This window comes from Stigmatopora argus, chromosome 10 (genome assembly GCF_051989625.1).
Source record: "Stigmatopora argus isolate UIUO_Sarg chromosome 10, RoL_Sarg_1.0, whole genome shotgun sequence".
In the NCBI taxonomy this organism is placed as follows: Eukaryota; Metazoa; Chordata; class Actinopteri; order Syngnathiformes; family Syngnathidae; genus Stigmatopora; species Stigmatopora argus.
This window is the reverse complement of record NC_135396.1, coordinates 11,105,055-11,123,457: the sequence shown is the minus strand read 5'-3', so window position 1 is coordinate 11,123,457 and position 18,403 is coordinate 11,105,055. Positions and strand designations below refer to the sequence as shown.

Below are 18,403 nucleotides of genomic sequence, written 5' to 3'. Positions count from 1 at the left end.
TTTTATCTTTCATTTTTGCACATCTGCGCATAGTTTCTACGGGCAGAATTCATTACCATGGAGACAAAAAAGGACTTTAGGCCATCTCAACCCTCCTCCTTTTCCAAGATGCACAATTATAAAATAGCACCATTAATTTTCAGGATGAAGTCACTCCGAAAAGCATGTTTGCCTTAAAATGAAAACAACAGAGCAATGCTTTATGATATACCAGAAATTACAAGTGAAGCAAGTGAATTGAAGAACAACTGGCTGGTACTGTACATGGTCAGATAGTCAGTGAACACATTATGACACATTATGACACATTATTTTATTAGTTGCTGGACAGGTTTCTCATTGTGTGACCATGTGGCGAAAGCTCCAGAGTGATTGCATGCAGTTTAAAGGTCGGGGTTATCCTTCCCTCTGTATTCAAACCCCTTCAAGAATTCTCTTGTGGATACGCCCACGCAAATGTGAATTAAAACACCATGCAAATTAAAGTCTGTCCTATATGTACTGAATTAATTACAATCTATCATTATCTTCTTAGGTAAAAGGGTCTCTGACTTTCTCATCTTGTTTTTCCTTGAAAAAAACAACAACTGTACACTGGCTTGGGTTTTTTTCCCCCAAAGTGACAGCTACATAGCAGTATATGAATACATACCTGTCAACCTCTGCCGATAACTGCCCTTATAAATGATTATGATTCCCCTTACAAACCCCCCAAAAACCTTACAAACACCGTACGGTACGGTGTTTGTAAGGTTTTTTGGGGGTTTGTAAGGGGAATCATAATCATTTATAAGGGCAGTTATCGGCAGAGGTTGACAGGTATGTGAATAATTTAATAGTGTTTAAAAAAGTGCAAGTGTTACATGAGCTATGGTACGTAATATATGCAGGTTGTAACCCACACAAACCTTTTTTTTCCTTGCATTAAACTGTCACAGGAGACGGCAAGTCACTGATCCTCTCAATCACGTATGTGATATTTGAAGCATTACATTTTTAGAAGCTTTTCAAATTCAAAAAGACAATACGTACATGGATTTAGAAATGTTGATCACTGATTAAGTATAGAGGCTTTTTTCTTGCCTAATTCGAGGGACTGTCAGATTCTAAGAGACATCACTCAGGAAATGCTCCCATGGAACTGGTGAAAGACAGCAAAGCATTTAAATTGACTGTATGAAAGTGATTTATACTCATCTGTCTGGTAAAAATGTAACATGATTATAATTGATTTTTAAAGTCCATCTCTTTTTTTAATCACTTGTCATTTACTTAATCAGCCTTCTTATGTAATCTCCTCATTCCTAGTTCTTCCTTCATATGTCAGCAGTCAGGACATCAGACTTGACGGCCTGTTTCCATAAAAAAACGTGCATGTAAGTAAGTTTTCCAATTTTTATTGGGTTAGGTTTATTCTTTTTCTCTATTCTTGGCAGCATTGCTAAGGTGAGTAAGGTGAGTTGTGACGTGTCAGCGTCAATGTATCCTAGTAATGAACCAAAATGAGAAAAGTTGGAAAAATGTCGAGATGGAGGAAGATTCACAATCCATCTTTAAATCATGAATAACTGAACATATTCCTTTTCCTCTTCTTCCTGGCATCGTCAATCATATCGCAGTATGAATCTCCGTCTTTTCACACCACTGTGGCCTCATTATATGTGATAATGTCACGTGTGGCCCAAACATTATTTGATCTCCACCCATGCTGTGTAATATTGTATGCGTTTCCACTGGTTTTGTTTGTAATTCTTTTATTCATGTTTTATTTATTTTTGCGAAAATTTGACTTTGACCACACTGATATAGCATCATTTCTATTGCCCTGAAAGATAAAACAATGACATTTCTATATTATCAAATTAGTTTTATTTAGTTATCTGATCAGGTTTAAGCCTGCAGTTAATTGTCCTTTAATATAGTATAGTTTAAATATTGTGTCATGAGGGATTCTATTTATTAATTAATTACAGTAATAAATTTGTATTGCCTTTAATGGAGTCCCAGCGTGCACATCAAGCTTTCACTCATGTTCCAATGTGTGATGGGCTTTTCCTGACATGTCCTTTATAGAAGAATTCATAATTTATATGCAGATATAAATAAGTACATAGTGATTGACTAGCAACCAGTCCATGCAGTAGTTGCTTGTGATGATCTCCGGTTGTTTGAAATTATACACAGCGTAAATGGAAGAATGAATGAAATATATATGTACAAGTAACAGCTGTAATCATCTGTCATGGAATTTATTTTATTTCTTTGCTATATATATATATGACAAAAGCATCAGTCAGAAAATTCGACTTGCGTTATAGGGACTCGACGCTTGGACACAATGAACTTAATGTGACTCGGCTTGACAACCCCTTTTACTTGATATATTCTGAGTATAGAAAATTGGACTAGTTTTAAACTAAATCAATCCTGTTGAAATTAAAATTTCAGGATGAAATAGAATGCATTATAATGACATTGTGTGGCTCATCTCATTTTACATTTGTATTTCATGCAGTACTTAGAGTACAATAAACAGCTCGAAATTATCTGTTCAATTTGAACAATTCATTCAAACTATCACTAAATTGAAAAACAAGAATTTTACAAAATAGTCAGAGTTGTTACGTAATGTAAAAAATCCCCACCCTCGCTCTCGCCTATTAAATCAGGAACCTTTGCACTTTCATGTAATAAGCTGATTATGCCTTCGCATCGACACACTCACAACAGGAGGTCTGATGGACACGAGCCAAACAGGACCAATTCAAATTTTCACGAGTTGTTGCCTCAAAATTGTCCAGAAAATGTTTTGGAAAAACAATTCCAATAATGTCATATGAAGGTATTACCCATGATTAACTCAACCCTGCAAGTCAAAAATGAAAACATCTCATATAATTTATTTGTTTTAGAAAAAAACAAAAACCCACACACATACACTTGCATGGACGTGCACAGAGTAGAAAATATTCTAATTAAGTAGCCTCTTATGGGGCCGCGTAGTTATTCTGGCGAGTCTCGTTAAGTTATGCAGTAGCCTACATGGTCTCTGATGCTCATTGGCCACCTTAGGTAGCTTCAAGCTACTAACCTCCTTTCCACTGCAGTAAAGCAGAAATTTACATTTTGCTGCCATTAAATTAGCAGATTCCTTCTATGTTGAAAATTACCTTACATTTTCCAAACCATAGCCCATTCCCTCGTTCATTCACTCACACAGGAGCTTTGTTTTTATTTTTTTGTTCAGTTTGAAGTCTCAATTTTATTGACAAATGACCAGGTAATGCAACATGAGCTTATTCGATGTTGTACAAAAGTGGAAAGCTTCTGTACCAGTGTTGTAAGTGATAGCCATGGGCTTTTACAGACTAATCTAACCTTGCTTTGACCTTTGGATGATAACAAGTACATACAGATGCAGTGCCAGGAGCGCAGTGGGCTCAGAGTTCAACATAAAAAAAGGAAAAATTGCATTGAATGTAAACATGTATTTCTCAAATATGAGAAAGATTGTCAGGAAGATGAGACCAAGAGGTTTGTGATTTTTAGAAGCCAAGAAATCATGTGATGTCACACTAAAATAATTAGCATATGATAGGAAACATAAATGGTACACTTGTATAAATATGCAAAAGTATAGTCCACTGTTAAACAATATTGCTGTAGTCAACAGTTGCAAAGGTTTTACACTTTAATTGGCATACCATCAGTCCAGGGTGTACTTTCCAAGTCAATTGTGATGCTACAGCACCCCTAATGAGGAAAGTGAAAGAGAAAATATTGAAGTGGTTACAGTGCTCCCTGCAAAGTCGACTTAAAATGTGCGGATAGGGAGGAAGAGGGATTTTTTTTCGTCATAAACATGAATCTATCAATGCATTTGCTCTGCCAATTATCTCATGGGAGTGACGCGGCTGCAGGAGTTTGTCCCGGCTAAATATGAAAAGTGTACTCCCTGAAATTGCTCCGCAATTGTAAAAAAAATAAACATGTTTGTATTTTCAATGTTTTTAACATCAAAATCTGACAACATTGTTCCAACTGACTGACACTGTGTATACCAGTAGAAGTAATAATATGAATATTTCCTGATTATTACATATTTCAGCAAGCCATTAAGGAACCATCTATTTTCACTGCTCTGGAACTACAACAAAATAAAAAGCAGCAATTGTAGGCTGACAAATGTCAAAAACATCAAATGCATACATTTATTCATTTTCCGTTCAGCTTATCCTCGCAGGGGTGCTGAAGCAGCTAAGCCAACTTTGGGCAGTAGGCGAGGGACACCCTGAAGTGGTTGCCAGCCAATTGTATGGCACACATAAAAAGTGTTCACATATAAGTGGCATTGTTAATAATCAGTAAAGTTAATTTAAAAAAATGACATAAATTGCAATGAGATACGCATTTTAAAGGCTGCAGAAGTTATTTTCTACTGTGTGACTTGAAGTACATTGACTGGTGTTTATTTGCGGCGAGTTCCACTTTAGTGCGCTTAAAATAGTTGGTCTAGTTTGATGAAACTTTGGAAGTCACTTTGATTCCAAATTAAGATGATGTCTTTTGAAGGGAATTTGATCTTACATTGAAGCCTACTTAAAGAGACACAGATGAATCTTTATAAAAGCTTTGACACTTGCAAAAGAATATGATTTTGGTAATAAGGCTGCTGCTGATGTTTTAGATTTTAATGTCAATGAATACATAAAAAATGAGTGGGAGGATTTCGACATATTGGCTGATAGGCTAGCAAATTCTAGGTTGTGTGTTATTTGTAGTGTGACTGCAAATTACATATAAAAAAACAAATCTTCAATTAGATTCCACAAAGCACCTTTTTTTACCGCCAAAACAACCTTTCCTTATATTATAGATTAAAAGGAAAGATATCCTTCAATTCACCAGGCAGCTTCATCAGGCTTCTAATCCTCTACTTGTGCCTATTCAAACCTTCTGAAACACCCATAATGTCTTCTTACTTTTCCTTTTTCGCCCTTCACTCATTCATGCAATTATCTATCCATGCAGATCGGCATTGACTTCACGCTTCACTTCATCGTTCTCCTGATTTGCTTCACACAATTCATTGGATAACAGAATCTTGCAACCAAAAAAAACTGATAATAAAATCCCGGAGAAACTGTAAAAGTCACACATTGCTGGTGATTTCGGGTTTAGATCCCAGTTTCTCTTTCTCCCCACCCCCCACCCACAAGCAAACGCCTTCCTCCAGCTCTTGATGCTCCACTCATGCGTGCCATCAGCGAGGACACTTCATACTTCATGTTGAAGTATGTGGGCTGAAAACTAATTAACGAGAGTCATACTTAATAAGTGCTCACTGATGTTTTTCATGTCATGTGTGCACCAGTCAGGAGTTGGATGGAAGCACGTAGTGCAGTCATCGGGTTTTCTACTCATCACTCACTTTATTATCACTCACCTTCCACTGTCCTTCCAAGCCTGAAATGTGTTATTGGTCTCGTTCTCAAACCCTTTCATGGTTGTAAAAACAAGATGAAGTGCTGCCGTTCGTTTTTCCATAATGAATCCTTTCACGTATGATTATTCTGGAGTCTTGCTTTGACGTTGATAAAAGCTTTATTAAGAAACTGTTTTTGCATTGCTGCTAGAAACGATGGACAAACAACACACTTGGTTTTGTTTTCATCCAAAATGATTGGAAGCCAATGTGCTTCTCTCTTTACTATACAATACTCGTACAAATATACCTTTAAGGAAATTGCAAGGGAAAGTGTCATGGAGGTTCAGAAATGGGATACAATTATTTTCCATTCTTGAGAAATATTGGCATCACAAAAATATACTGTTGGTTTTGCAGTTAATAATTAGGTTTTGAACACTCTTAGCCTGTGACAGATAGCAGGTCAGCGTAATTATTCCACCTTTTGAAGTCTTATTATATAAAATTATATAAAAGCACTTTTTCCCAGTCAAATAACATCATTCATCGGTACTCGGACGTTTCGTCTAAAGACGTTTGGTCTCCGGACGTTTGGTCGAGCGGACGTTTGGTAGAACGGACGTTTGGTCGCCGGGTTCGCGAGTCCCGAGGTTTGAGTCACGAGACTTTTATTTGTTTAACCCTAATCCTAAACGTCCGGTCGACCAAATGTCCGGTCGACCAAACGTCCGAGTACCGACATTCATTTTACAGCACCTTTAAAGCCAATTAATTGCTGAATAATTAAGTGACAAACGAGGGTATCCTTTAAGAATGGATTTCTTTTAGACACTACCAGAAAGGATAAATGACCCCACAAATTATATTTAGGAAACCCAGTATTCAGTATGCGCTCCAATTCAAGAGGGAAGCAACTCTGTCAGAAATCTGTCCCAGTTTTTCCTCTATCAGCCAAGCCAACACACAAACATGCAGTAAACACAGGGAACAATTCATTTCGGTTCTGTCAGTAGCTGAAGACCTCATGTGGCCCAAACATTATTTGATCTCCACCTATCAAGCAATCTGTGCACATGCATCAGTAAACACATGTCCCATTTATAAGCACAGAATGCTATGTCCACCAAATAGCTACAATAGGATGACCACGCCGGTTGTAAAACTCACATTCTTGTTTATTTAGTTGCGTTTTGCCATAATTAAAAAAACTGTACTGCAGGTTAATGAAAGCTTTAATGTAAATGAAAAGATTTCTTACACCACATGTGTCAAAGTGGCGGCCCAGGGGCCAAATCTGGCCCTCCGCATCATTTTGTGTGGCCCGGGAATGTAAATAATGAGTGCCGACTTTCTGTTTTAGGATCAAATTAAAATGACGAGTATAGATATATATTAAATTTCCTGATTTTCCCCCTTTTAAATCAATAATTGTAATTTTTTAATACATTTTTTCTGTGTTTTTAGTTCAAAAATCATTTTGTAAAATCTAAAAATATATTTAAAAAAGCTAAAATAAACATTGTTTTAGATCTATAAAAAACTGAATATTCAGGGCTTTTAATCCAGTTCTTTTAATCCATTTGTATAAAAAAAAAATCTAAAAAATATATCTAAAATGGTCCGGCCCACATGAAATCGAGTTGACGTTAAAGCGGCCCGCGAACCAACACCCTTGTCTTACACAATGTAAAGCAAGAGTTGAATGTATTCGATATTTTTAGGTTGTTGAATGCAATCTCTGCAGCAATCAACAAATCCCCCCCATCGTTTATGTTTTTTGCAACTTTTTTTCCTCTCATTCCAGTTCACATTTTGAAAAGGCAACTGCCTCATCTGTCGATCTAAATGCCTTTTCACTTCATCACCCATAGTGGTAGAATTATTGATGATTGTGTGGCCTATTCTATATAAAATGAAGGTTCAGTGCCGACGCACTCTCTATCAAGTTCGACATTGACTGTAAACTGGAGTAAATCACATTTAAGAGCAATTGTATTTAAAATGACAAAAACACTTTCTGTTCATATATTTTAGGGGTGCTCATACAGCACCAGAAATTGAAAGGTGCCACGTTATTCATTTGAGGATGGGGAAACTTCAATTTGAGAGGGATTTGAACAAGTTGCTCTGGAATTTTTGTTTATGTTGAATTTTTTTTTCTTCAGTTTCAACAATTTTCACCATTTAACCCAATTGTGAGAATATGTTCCATTCACAGGAAAGCCTGTTAAAAAAACAAATCAACAAATGCCTAATGCATTTTATACATGTATATATTTACATATAATGAAGGATAATTAAGGCTAAGCAGTGTAGTTTTTAAAATAATTTACTCCGGAAAACGCAAGGCGCAAGGAAAATTAGTTTATTGAAGTCAAGTCGTGCTATATAAATGTGTTGAGTTATCAAAATACGTAAATAACACAAATCATGGAACATTTTCAAACAATACAGAGGTGAATTCTATATGAATAGCAACAGATGAAAACGGAAGATAGAATAACAGTAAATACAATTATTCGCCAGTCCATTGCAGGTCAATGGGTGTGTGAATATCTTTTTGTGTGTGTTTTATAGGTCTGTGGTCAGTCTAAAATCTCCATCCTCTTGCTATGTCTTTTGAGGTTCTAAAGAATTTAATTTGGGGGGGCTCTAACTGATCAGCAGCACCTACAAAACACAACTATTGGTGACTCCAGTTTAAATGTTGTGAAGATAGGTAAACATCCATTTCCATTCTATTTAAACAGTGCTTATTCCCCACACTACACCCTAAACTAGGGGTGCCCAACTCTAGTCCTTGAGGGCCCCTCTTCAGTCTGTTTTCTATATCTCCGTCCTCTTCCACACCCAAATCAAATAATCGATCATTTTCTTGGGTTTGTCTATCCGTGTGGCTATTCTTGATATGCTATTCAACTGAAGCCGTAGTACGCGATCTCTCTGACAAAATTATGTTGCGCAGTCAGTGGAAAGTCTAGTGTTGCCTCATACCTTGGGTTGCCAAATTGAGATTACCAGAAAAAGCTTCCCAAATGGATTGACATTGCGTGTGTACTGACCCCATGCAATATACCACCATCGTAATTACCAGATTGGCGTTTGGTTGACAGATTGGGGCCTTTTGGTGTGTTCCAGGCCCTGCATGGCTACATAATTTATGTATAGGAGTACCTCTTGACAAAAGTTATCTGGGCTAGTCGTCTCATCCTAACTTCTAAATGCAAGAGCGTTAGAGAGCCATTTAACTTTCTGGCGTCGGTTCGACAGATGCTGAAAGGAAAAAATGACAGCAACTTTTCCTGGCATGGTCAATGGTACCAGCTTGTGTGCGTCATCAACAGTGTACTCAAAACAAAGTAGCAGGGGTTTGAGTTAAAGTGACGGATTGGAATTTTAAAGCCTCGGTAATGAGCTCTAGTCGGGCCATTACATAAGGAAAGAGATGCATAGTAGATTTTTGTGATATGGGTTTGTTGGAGAGACTGTGATTGGGATTGGAAACATGTAAGTGAATTCAGATTGGGTTGGGTGGATGCCTGTGTATATGCAGATAAGATATGTTTATACAAGTATGTCTGTGTGCAGGTTTGTATACGTGTGCTTGTCAATATAAATCAGCAGAGCAACCAGACAATATCCAGCAGCTGCAAGTATAGTTCCGGTCGAATATCCACTATCGCTCTGTTTCTTTGTAAACTTTAACGTATGTGGGAGGCCCATTCGTAATTTAACGAATATGACTGCTGAAATGACAAAATGGAAAACTTGTTTTTCATTGATTGCTGTGGAAACTGGAAGAGGGGCAAATGGCATTTCTCTTTTTCTTCTATTATGACTGTAAAATGCATTTTATGCTTATCATTGGTCACCCATGAATAGTTTTTATTCATTATTAAAACTTGACAACATTGATAATATTTATTTTTAAATTTAAAGGAACAGTTTTTGACCCAAAGGCTAACTAAAAAAAGGCATTTCCCCTTGGAAACGGTAAACTATGACCATTCATTGACAAACATTGACTTCAAAAGATAATTCTCCCATTTATACAATCATTTAATCTGTTAATCTTCTGTCAACCAAGAGGAAATGTCAAATTTGAGTTGAGAGGATTTAACAGACAAAAGAAAGAACATCCTTCTGACAGTCAGCCTCAATAATTCATTGGGATGCTCTTTGAAATTAAGTGGTTTGAGGAGAGAAGGAAGTGCAAAGAGGCCTCTTTGTTTTGCATCTTAACAATGACCATTTATTAATTAGTCAAAATGTGGTCGGATGAGTTTTTTAAATTAGTCCAGGAAAGAAAAACACTCACAGATGAACAACAATGTGCTCATAATGTCATATTACTGTATGTACCTTAGCTAGTTGGAGACATTTGGAATGAAGCTGCTTTAAAGGGCATGTCTGGTTGAATCTGCTATGTTTATGCAATGCAACACAACGAGCCATATGACGCCTGTTTTACAGCATGAAGGTCATACTGGTGGATTAATTAGGAAAAGTGGGAGGAATTCTTTTATTTACCGTAAATGCAATCTGTGCATGTATAAACTGTAAATCTGTGTTGCACATTAAGAAAATAATTTGCCAAAAATTTAAATATCACGATTACAACCCCAAAGTTTCTATGTGCCTCCACTATGTATAATGGGCTTTGGCATCCTTATGTCCATTTTGTAGTATGTCTTGTTCTTATCAAAGTCAATAATAATAATAATATAATAATAATCGGACATAGGCTTTGTCATCATCATTGACTCGACAAAAGCCTAATTGTCATCATACCCAGCTGCGTATGACGAAATTGGTAGTGCTTCTCCATAAGGTGCGCTTTCCCGGCAAAAGGCCCAAATAAGTGATAATTTCAGACTCGTTGGAATTCTGCCGTGATGGATACATGGCATCATCCCCCTAGCGGATCACTTACCTCTCACTGTATCCTCACTTACCTTCAGTCAGCCAGTAGGAGGCAGATCGCCGCCCAACGTCTTTTCATGTTACCTCACCCCGAAGTTATTACACAGAAGGGATTGTGTGTCGTGCTGCCGCAAGTTTAGAGTCCTGAAGGATGTGGGAAAAACTGTCCTTAAGCCTATTTGTCCGTACTTTGTGAGACCAATAATGACCAAGTCAAAGGTGACTTTTGATACATGAAGTTTTTTTATTTTCGATAGTTAAATGAATACATTCTTATTTTTACATTGTTGATGGATTGCTTCGGTGAGGCAGATGGGTCAAAATATATTTTGGGGTGTTAACCAACGATAACGATACGACATTTGCTGGTGTTGCAAAGTCTGGCTTGGTTTCAATTCAAGTGCCTTAGATCGATTATTAATATTATCGACATTGAAGAAATGAGTCTCTCATATTCGTGTCGTTTTAGACCTGTATGGTATGCAAGTGCTTCAGCGACAGCGGTTGCATTTCCGGTAGCACTCCCAGTCGAGACCAGATATGGATTCAGTGTCGTGCCAAATAGAGGCTGCCAAATGACCTGTGTGTGTCCTCTCTTCTATGTGTGCATGTGTCCATGTGCTGGTTGTGTGTTGGAGGCTACCCTTGACTGATTCGTAATGTGCATGCTGGTAACGAACTGTTTGCGCTAGCGGTCAACGAGAGGAAGGCTGGTGTTTGATTGGCGCGTGCCGCCGAGATCTGCTCCTTCCTCTCAGTGTATGCATCACTTCCTCTCACCCTGCCCTGAGCTACTGCCTCACCATCTCACAATCACTCTCGCACGAGCCCTTCCCCTTCTTCTTCTTTCCTGCTTTTTAATGTTTTTTATTTTTTGCTAAAGTCCTTTTTGTTATACATTGCCTCTTTATGCTGGTTTTGAAATAGCATTTAACTTCTGTGCCTCCCTATTTCTCTGTCTCTCCCTTTCAGTCCCACTTTGCTGATGCTTTCCCCCCCCCCCCCCCCCCATAGTCGCTATCCATTTTGTATCTCTTCACACTAACTCTCAACTCTCAGAAGGCCACTTTGGACTTAACAGCTTGACATCCACTTCATCATCCTCTATGAAGAATCTTTCACATCTTATTTGTCTCCCTTTCAACCCCCTAAATTCAATTTCCTGCATTTCCACTGTTTTCTGTTGTCTGCACTCACCCCACCGCCTTCTCCCTTTTTTCTTCTCCTCCTTCTCAGCTGTTCTCCCTGGAGACATTGAAGATGCAGCCAGGCAGAAGGGCCAGCATGTTTCCCCCTGTTGTCTTTTCTGTGCTATTAGAGAAGTCTTTTTAAACTGCCTGTCCTCATCACTGCTCGTCTGTCTCGAAGTCTGCATCTGTGAGTGAGGAACTGGTTTGTCCACGGTAGCATTGTGAAATTGGGGTGGCAAATCTTCCTTTCAGTTGAGGAGCTCTGGCTTGGAATATTGGCTTAGCCCTGAATGCAAAGAGTTTGCATGGTTACCCCGTATTTGTGTGATGTTTGCTGGTTCCTGCACTCATGCCTAAATTCCAGCTTGGTAGTAGAGAACACAAGTGTCCTGACCAATCTTCACACAGGCACACCACCATGGGAAAATAGTGTGCATTTCTTGGCCAGTGGCTTTATCTTTAGTCTTTGCATGTCCCTCTATGCTGCTGAACCTCACTCTAGCTTTCCTATCTCCTCTTGTTAGGACTCTCCAACTCTTTCCACTTCCCGCAGAGGTTTGGACTACCAATCCACCACTTCTGTCCTCTTTATTTTTACTTAAACCTAAGTGATCCTCTTCTTGCTCTCACATGCAGTGTCACATATTAGCTTGCATCCTCACTTTGCCCATGGCCCTGTCACATCATGTTCGGCACCATTTTGAGAATGGATTGTTCGGGACGCCGGGAAAAGGGAAATCTAAACATGCTTTGATTTTGAGAAGGCAGTGCAAATCTGTTAGTGATTTGGTGCTGCAAAAAATGCACGTTGCATCATCAACAAAAAGTAGATTGTCAAACATGTAATACATGGATCATTTTTATATACTATTGTGGATGTCACCAACATTCTCTCTTTAGTCAAATTTGTAAACTCTCTTATGAAAAAGGATTATTGTTTTTAATATTGCTGCTGGATAAAAGGCAATTAACAAGGATCATATTCCAAATGCATGCACACTGACTGTATTTCTAAATTAAGACAAATATTTGAAAAGCTAATGATACATAATAGTGATGAATAAATTCCATAATAATAATTTTTAACTTGTGGTCCCTTTTAGCTCTTCGGCTTTAAACACCAGGTTTAGTTATCGTAAATGTTATCCAGTGAACAAATGAGTCAGCCGATACAGCATCTTTATGGAATGTCTGAGGAAAGTATAGCACATTTCAATCAAGAGGGTTTGAGATTAAATTCCACAATCTCTTGACCATCCCCCAGATGTGCTCACGCGACACAACCAATAACCGTCTTTACTTCTTGAGATGCATTAATATCTGTGGACTTGCAGCTGTCGTTTATTTAAAGCAATGCTAAAGATAGCCCTGCCCTTCCTGCTGTCTGTCATTGATGTTTTGCTGTTGTCTTCAGTAAATTCTGTATTGCTTTGCGAGGTATTTTCATAGAGTGCACCACGTCCGTGAGGCTTTTCTTTGGAAATAGAACAGGAGTATGATTTCCAAGTGGGTTTCACTTCTGCGCAACAGTCTTGCATAAAAATAGCAGTATTTGAGATGAGTATGGATATTTTGAAAGCAACAAGGTTAAACTATTTATAGCCTTTGTACTAGAGAATGACATGATGTTAGAGTAGACGTCAGGTTTATTTATGCATAACTCTAATCTAACTATAGACAAACACAAGAAGTATGATGATTTTGGAGTAAGGAACGCTGGGCTCCCAATCTTGCGAGTTCCATTATTCAAGTTACATGACAAAGGAAAGATCATTTGCATAGATATAACGCTCTGAAGCCCAAACGGCAGTTTTAAGGTCGGCAAAAATGGCTACTCAATGCTAAATGTAACATAGCATTGTATGACGTAACATAATACATGAGTTAAATTGATATAGAGGTCCTACTACGTGACCGGACGTTTGGTCGACCGGACGTTTGGTCGACCGGACGTTTGGTCGACCGGACGTTTGGTAGAACGGACGTTTGGTCGCCGGGTTCGCTCGCTCTCAAATTATGACAGAGTTTACTGTTGATATTTTGATATTAGATATTTAGATATTAAACTCAATCTCGCTCATGATTATAATTTTGAGAGCTAGTTTCAACAGTAACAACCCAGCAACCAAACGTCCGTTCGACCAAATGTCCGTTCGACCAAACGTCCGGTCGACCAAACGTCCGGGCACCAAACGTCTTTCGACGAAACATCCGAGTACTGTACTACTATATGGGGGATTTTGATAATTTGATAAAAATTCCAAATTGTCAAGATGCAGTAACATAAGGTTATATTCATTTATGGATTCCGATTGTAGTTTTCGTTATGACTGTGGTGCTTCCGATGGTGGATATGATGAGAAAAGAGACTATGATGCTGATGAGGCTATACATGGGTAATGCCGCCAATGATGACAAGCTGTCACCCCAAGGCAATCACAGATAGTTGTGTGTTGCTTGACTCCACGCTGAAAGTAAACTACACGAGGATGATGTGGAGTATGAGTCCCGTGTGTGTGTTTTCAGGAAGTGACGCTGAGCAGGCAGCCATCTGTCATCAGATTAATCCTGCCTGTGCTTAGAGATATTACCGGCTGGCTTATCACCGTGGCAACGAGCCTTCAATCCCAGTCCAGTGTAGCCATCATGTGACCTCGCAGGGAAGGGTGGGCTGTACTCGCCGCTCATGCAAACATTATAGCAGAGTTAATGTAATGCTTTGCATACAGGCACGTGCATGTAAATATTTCAGGAGCTCGCACAGGCTTGTGCATTTACACGGTAGTGTGTGAAAAAAAAATCCTCTGGTCACATCAGTGCAATGCATAGAGTAAAGCGTTTAATCCTGTTGAGAGGTTTAAATGACACCTACTCAATTGAGATGTACATGTATATAAAATATAATGGGCAAAATTTCTACACATTGCTTTACTGAGCTACAAGAGGTTAATACAAAAAGTTGCCTTTTGACAGAAATGTAGATTTTCACCTTGTAATTGTTCCCAAATACGCATAGGCACGTACGTACATATACATACAGACATAAAATGAAACAGATACATACACAACAGTCATGAATGAGGCACAACAACAAGTATAATGTAACATTCAAGGTTTAATTCAGTCTTTACATACAGAACATCAGTCAGAAATATACAGTAAACCTTTAAGGTTGTTCAGGTACAGTACAGCTTAGAATCTACAGTCCAGGAGATTTTCACAAAGAGCACAAAAGTTGTGTTTTATATATTTGATTTAAGGTCACAGCTTTTAATTGAAGTTTGTAAAATTATGTAGGTGTTGCAGACAAAAACTATGCTCACATTTCAAGGGCTAGATTTATTTTTCACCATGTATTTGTCTTATAAAACCTATGTGATGCCAAATATTGGCCAAAGTGGCGATAATTAAACCCCTCACTGTAGGAGAAGCCACTTCTATCGTGTGCATGCATGCATAATTGTGAAAATGGCGGTCCAAGCTCGTAGTAGTGCGTTTGGAATATGCGTTTTGGAGAAATGCTTCATTTCCTCACTTTTATACATAGACATCCTAAATGAGAGTATCATAAGGGTTTTCAATTAATTCCATTGTGCCTGAATCTCCCACTCACTGTATTTAAGAAGTAATCACCATTGTTATCCGAACAGATTAGCGAGCTTTGAACACTGAAATGAATCTAATCTGACCTACATTTGAAATCATAGTATTTTAAATGACGCTTTCCCTTTTCTGGTAATAAAATCTCAAATAACCTATCTATTTTTACTTCAAAAGTGGAATGTATTATGTGTTAAAGAATGGCTTTATTAAATTTGCATTCAATTTAAAAGCCCTTGAATTCTAGGAGAGCTCCTTAAAACTGCCAATGTAATTACCGAGGTTAAATTAGTCACATTTTCACCAACCAGTTCAGTTTAGTTCTGCTTGTGACAGTAAACTTTGTCAGTAAAAAAAAATACTAAATAACAATACTGTGACACATCCAACCTGCGTGTGCAATTACAGTTTTAAATAAAATAGCAGAACAAGGACAACAATGGACAGTTTTCTACGTCTATTATTCTTGGAATTGGCGCTTTTTTTAATGATAAAAGGAACAAGTTTGTTTGTAAATAGTGAATTTATTCTATTCACTCTAATTATTAGCCACTGCTGCATGTCAAGCTTTGAACTTGAGATCAAATGGGAGGAAGTAAAAAAAATGTTACACATTTTGATGATAGAAAAATTCTGAATTGCTTGGTGGAAACACAACTTTAGATTCTTTTGGATGTGGAGTAATGTGTTAGCTGATTGCACCTCTGTATTAATGACAAATGCTGATTTCCTGAGGATTCTGATTGTTGATTAGTATAGTATAAAATAGGTCAAGTTTTTGTGTTGGAATTATTAACAGTCGAGAAAAAGGACACCTGCTTTGTTTGTGTAAACGGGAAAATATGATTGGGCCTACATTGATGTCTGTGTTTTGGTCAAGTCTAACCTCAGTAGCACCAGTAGACCCTCAATCAATCTTTTTTTCATTATCTTTACTACGCTCCCAAAATGGCAAAGGAAAATTACTTGTTATTTTCTATAAAAGTGATTTGATCTTTATTTCCTGAGTGTGTCAGACTGAAACAAAATTCCTAAATAAGCCCACAGGAAATGCAGCTGTTCCAACATTAGATATTTAAAAACTGTATCTTAACAAGATATTTGTGCTGGGATCCAAACGCTGGAATGTTTTGGTCTGGTTTGCATAACCATGATCCTCTTTACCCTGTGTTTTGCTGGATCTATTGGCTTGCAAAGCAGAACCTCTTCAAATACATTTAAAGGTATTTCCGTGTGCATCCTCAGATTGGGATTATCAAAACCTTTGGGGAATCTTTTAGCTACAATCACTGAATTGATATTGTGTGTCTCTGTACTGTCTGAATACCTTGGTCATTTATATACATACTTGGCATTGAGACGCAAAAGCTTTGCTTAAAAAAAGTATTTCAAAGTTATTGGAAGAAAACAGAAACATGCTTAATCTATCCATTACACATGCAGTTAAAAAACTAATTCAATTTTGCATATCACTTTGGCAAGGGAGGCAATATATTTTCTTCTAGGTTTTTAGGGCCCTCTCCTCTTGATAATATTTGTATCTTTTGATCTTTTACATAGAAAAAAAAACATTCCTTTTTTTGACATGTTACCACACAAAAAGAGCAACAGACAACAAAATGAACCCACAAGTCAAAAAGACAACCAAATGAGAACAAAAAAAAGTTGCATAATTTCACATTGATAAGTAGAAAGGTAGACTGTGGAGAGTAGTGGATTGTTGGAAGAAATTTGCCTGCTTTATGATTTGGAGTAGATTGCCTACAATATTAGTGTTTGATAATGCACAAATTTTCCCAGTGCGGCCACACAATGATGGGATGTCAGAAATCTGCACGGAAATTCAATGTGTGTGTCCGCCATCCTCTAAAAATAGGTCTCACACCAGCACTGACCCGTGTTGTCGAGATGAGATCAGTTGTGGGTAGGGACTGCGGAAGGCGCAGCGAAGAGTACAGGACATTGGCTTGGCCTTAAGACTCAAGGTCAGTGGTAAGCCTTTTTCTGCAAGTGCAAGCAAGCTCTAACTGAGGAGGAAGCCAAGACGCAAAGTCTATTATTAGGCATTCTGGACTGTCGTGTCTGTGTATCTGCCCAGCGCATACAGTGGGACACATCAATCCCGAAGATGCTTGGGGGTGTCTAAATCCGGGGATAATCACCTGGAAGAATCAGAGAGCTTATGACAGTAGGTGGGAGTAGAGACGAGAGATTTGATGGGGATTTTGTCGGCTTCATCTTTTGTTCTTGTCGCTACAAGGCCGACTGGAGCTTGTGCATGTTCACATGAGGATGCCATGTTGCGTTATGACACATATTTCACAGTGTAACAATAGCTCTAAGCGCACAGTCTGGAGTTTAATGGACGTTGGACGATCGGTGTTGATTTCTGTTGGATTTGAAATGGATGGTATATGAACTGACAGTATTCTTTTAGATGAATGTTGTTACCAGTAGGGAAAATAAATATTGGAATACAATTGTTGTATAGCTGGCTATGTGTTTCAGTTCCAGCAGAACTAAATATTCTCATCAGTCCATCCATTTTCTGAACTGCTTATCCTCACAAGGGTCGCATGGGATGCTGGAGCCTATCCCAGCCAACTACGGGCAGCAGGCGGGGCATACCCTGAATTGGTGGCCAGCCAATCACAGGGCACAAGGAATTGGACAACCATTCACGCTCACTCATACCTATGGGTAATTTAAGGTGTCCAATCAGCTGCATGTTTTGGTGATGTGGGAGTATCTGGAGAAAACCCACGTAATCCCTGGTAGAACAGGCAAACTCCACACAATGAGGACCCACCTAGGATCGGACGCTCGACCCTAGAACCGTGAGGCTGACGCCCTAACCACTCGGTTATCGTGCTGCCCCCAGAACTAAATAATGTAAACTTTTTACTGCTTTACTGAAAAGGCTAGAAATGAATTTTATTTTTTTATGAAGAGGAATATTAATTAGTTCGGATAGTTCTTCTGTCCACACACACAATGGCCATTGGCCGTAGAGTTGACAAGTAGTATTGGTTTACACTCCGAAATCTCTGATGTTTTTAGTTGGGATAGGCATTTTGTATCGCAATGTGGAAGAGCTTTGAGAAAATTCATATACTTTGAAATTAACTCTGGGCCTCCAATTTTCTTTCGAATCTTTGCTACATTTTGCTAGTATCAAAATGGGTCTTAAATTGTATAATTTTATGGACTTAAAAAGTATTGAAAAGTCTTAAATTCGGCTTGTTGAAACCTGTAGAGACCC

General features: G+C 38.2%; 1 long non-coding RNA gene across 1 annotated transcript in view; it reads left to right on the top strand.

Moving 5' to 3' along the window:
• The window catches only part of LOC144083744 (uncharacterized), a 29,091-nt gene that overhangs the window by 3,190 nt on the left and 7,498 nt on the right, over positions 1-18,403 (top strand). The window contains exon 2 of the long non-coding RNA XR_013303616.1: positions 1,309-1,376. This is a non-coding gene — a long non-coding RNA (uncharacterized LOC144083744). The remainder of the gene's footprint in view (positions 1-1,308; positions 1,377-18,403) is intronic.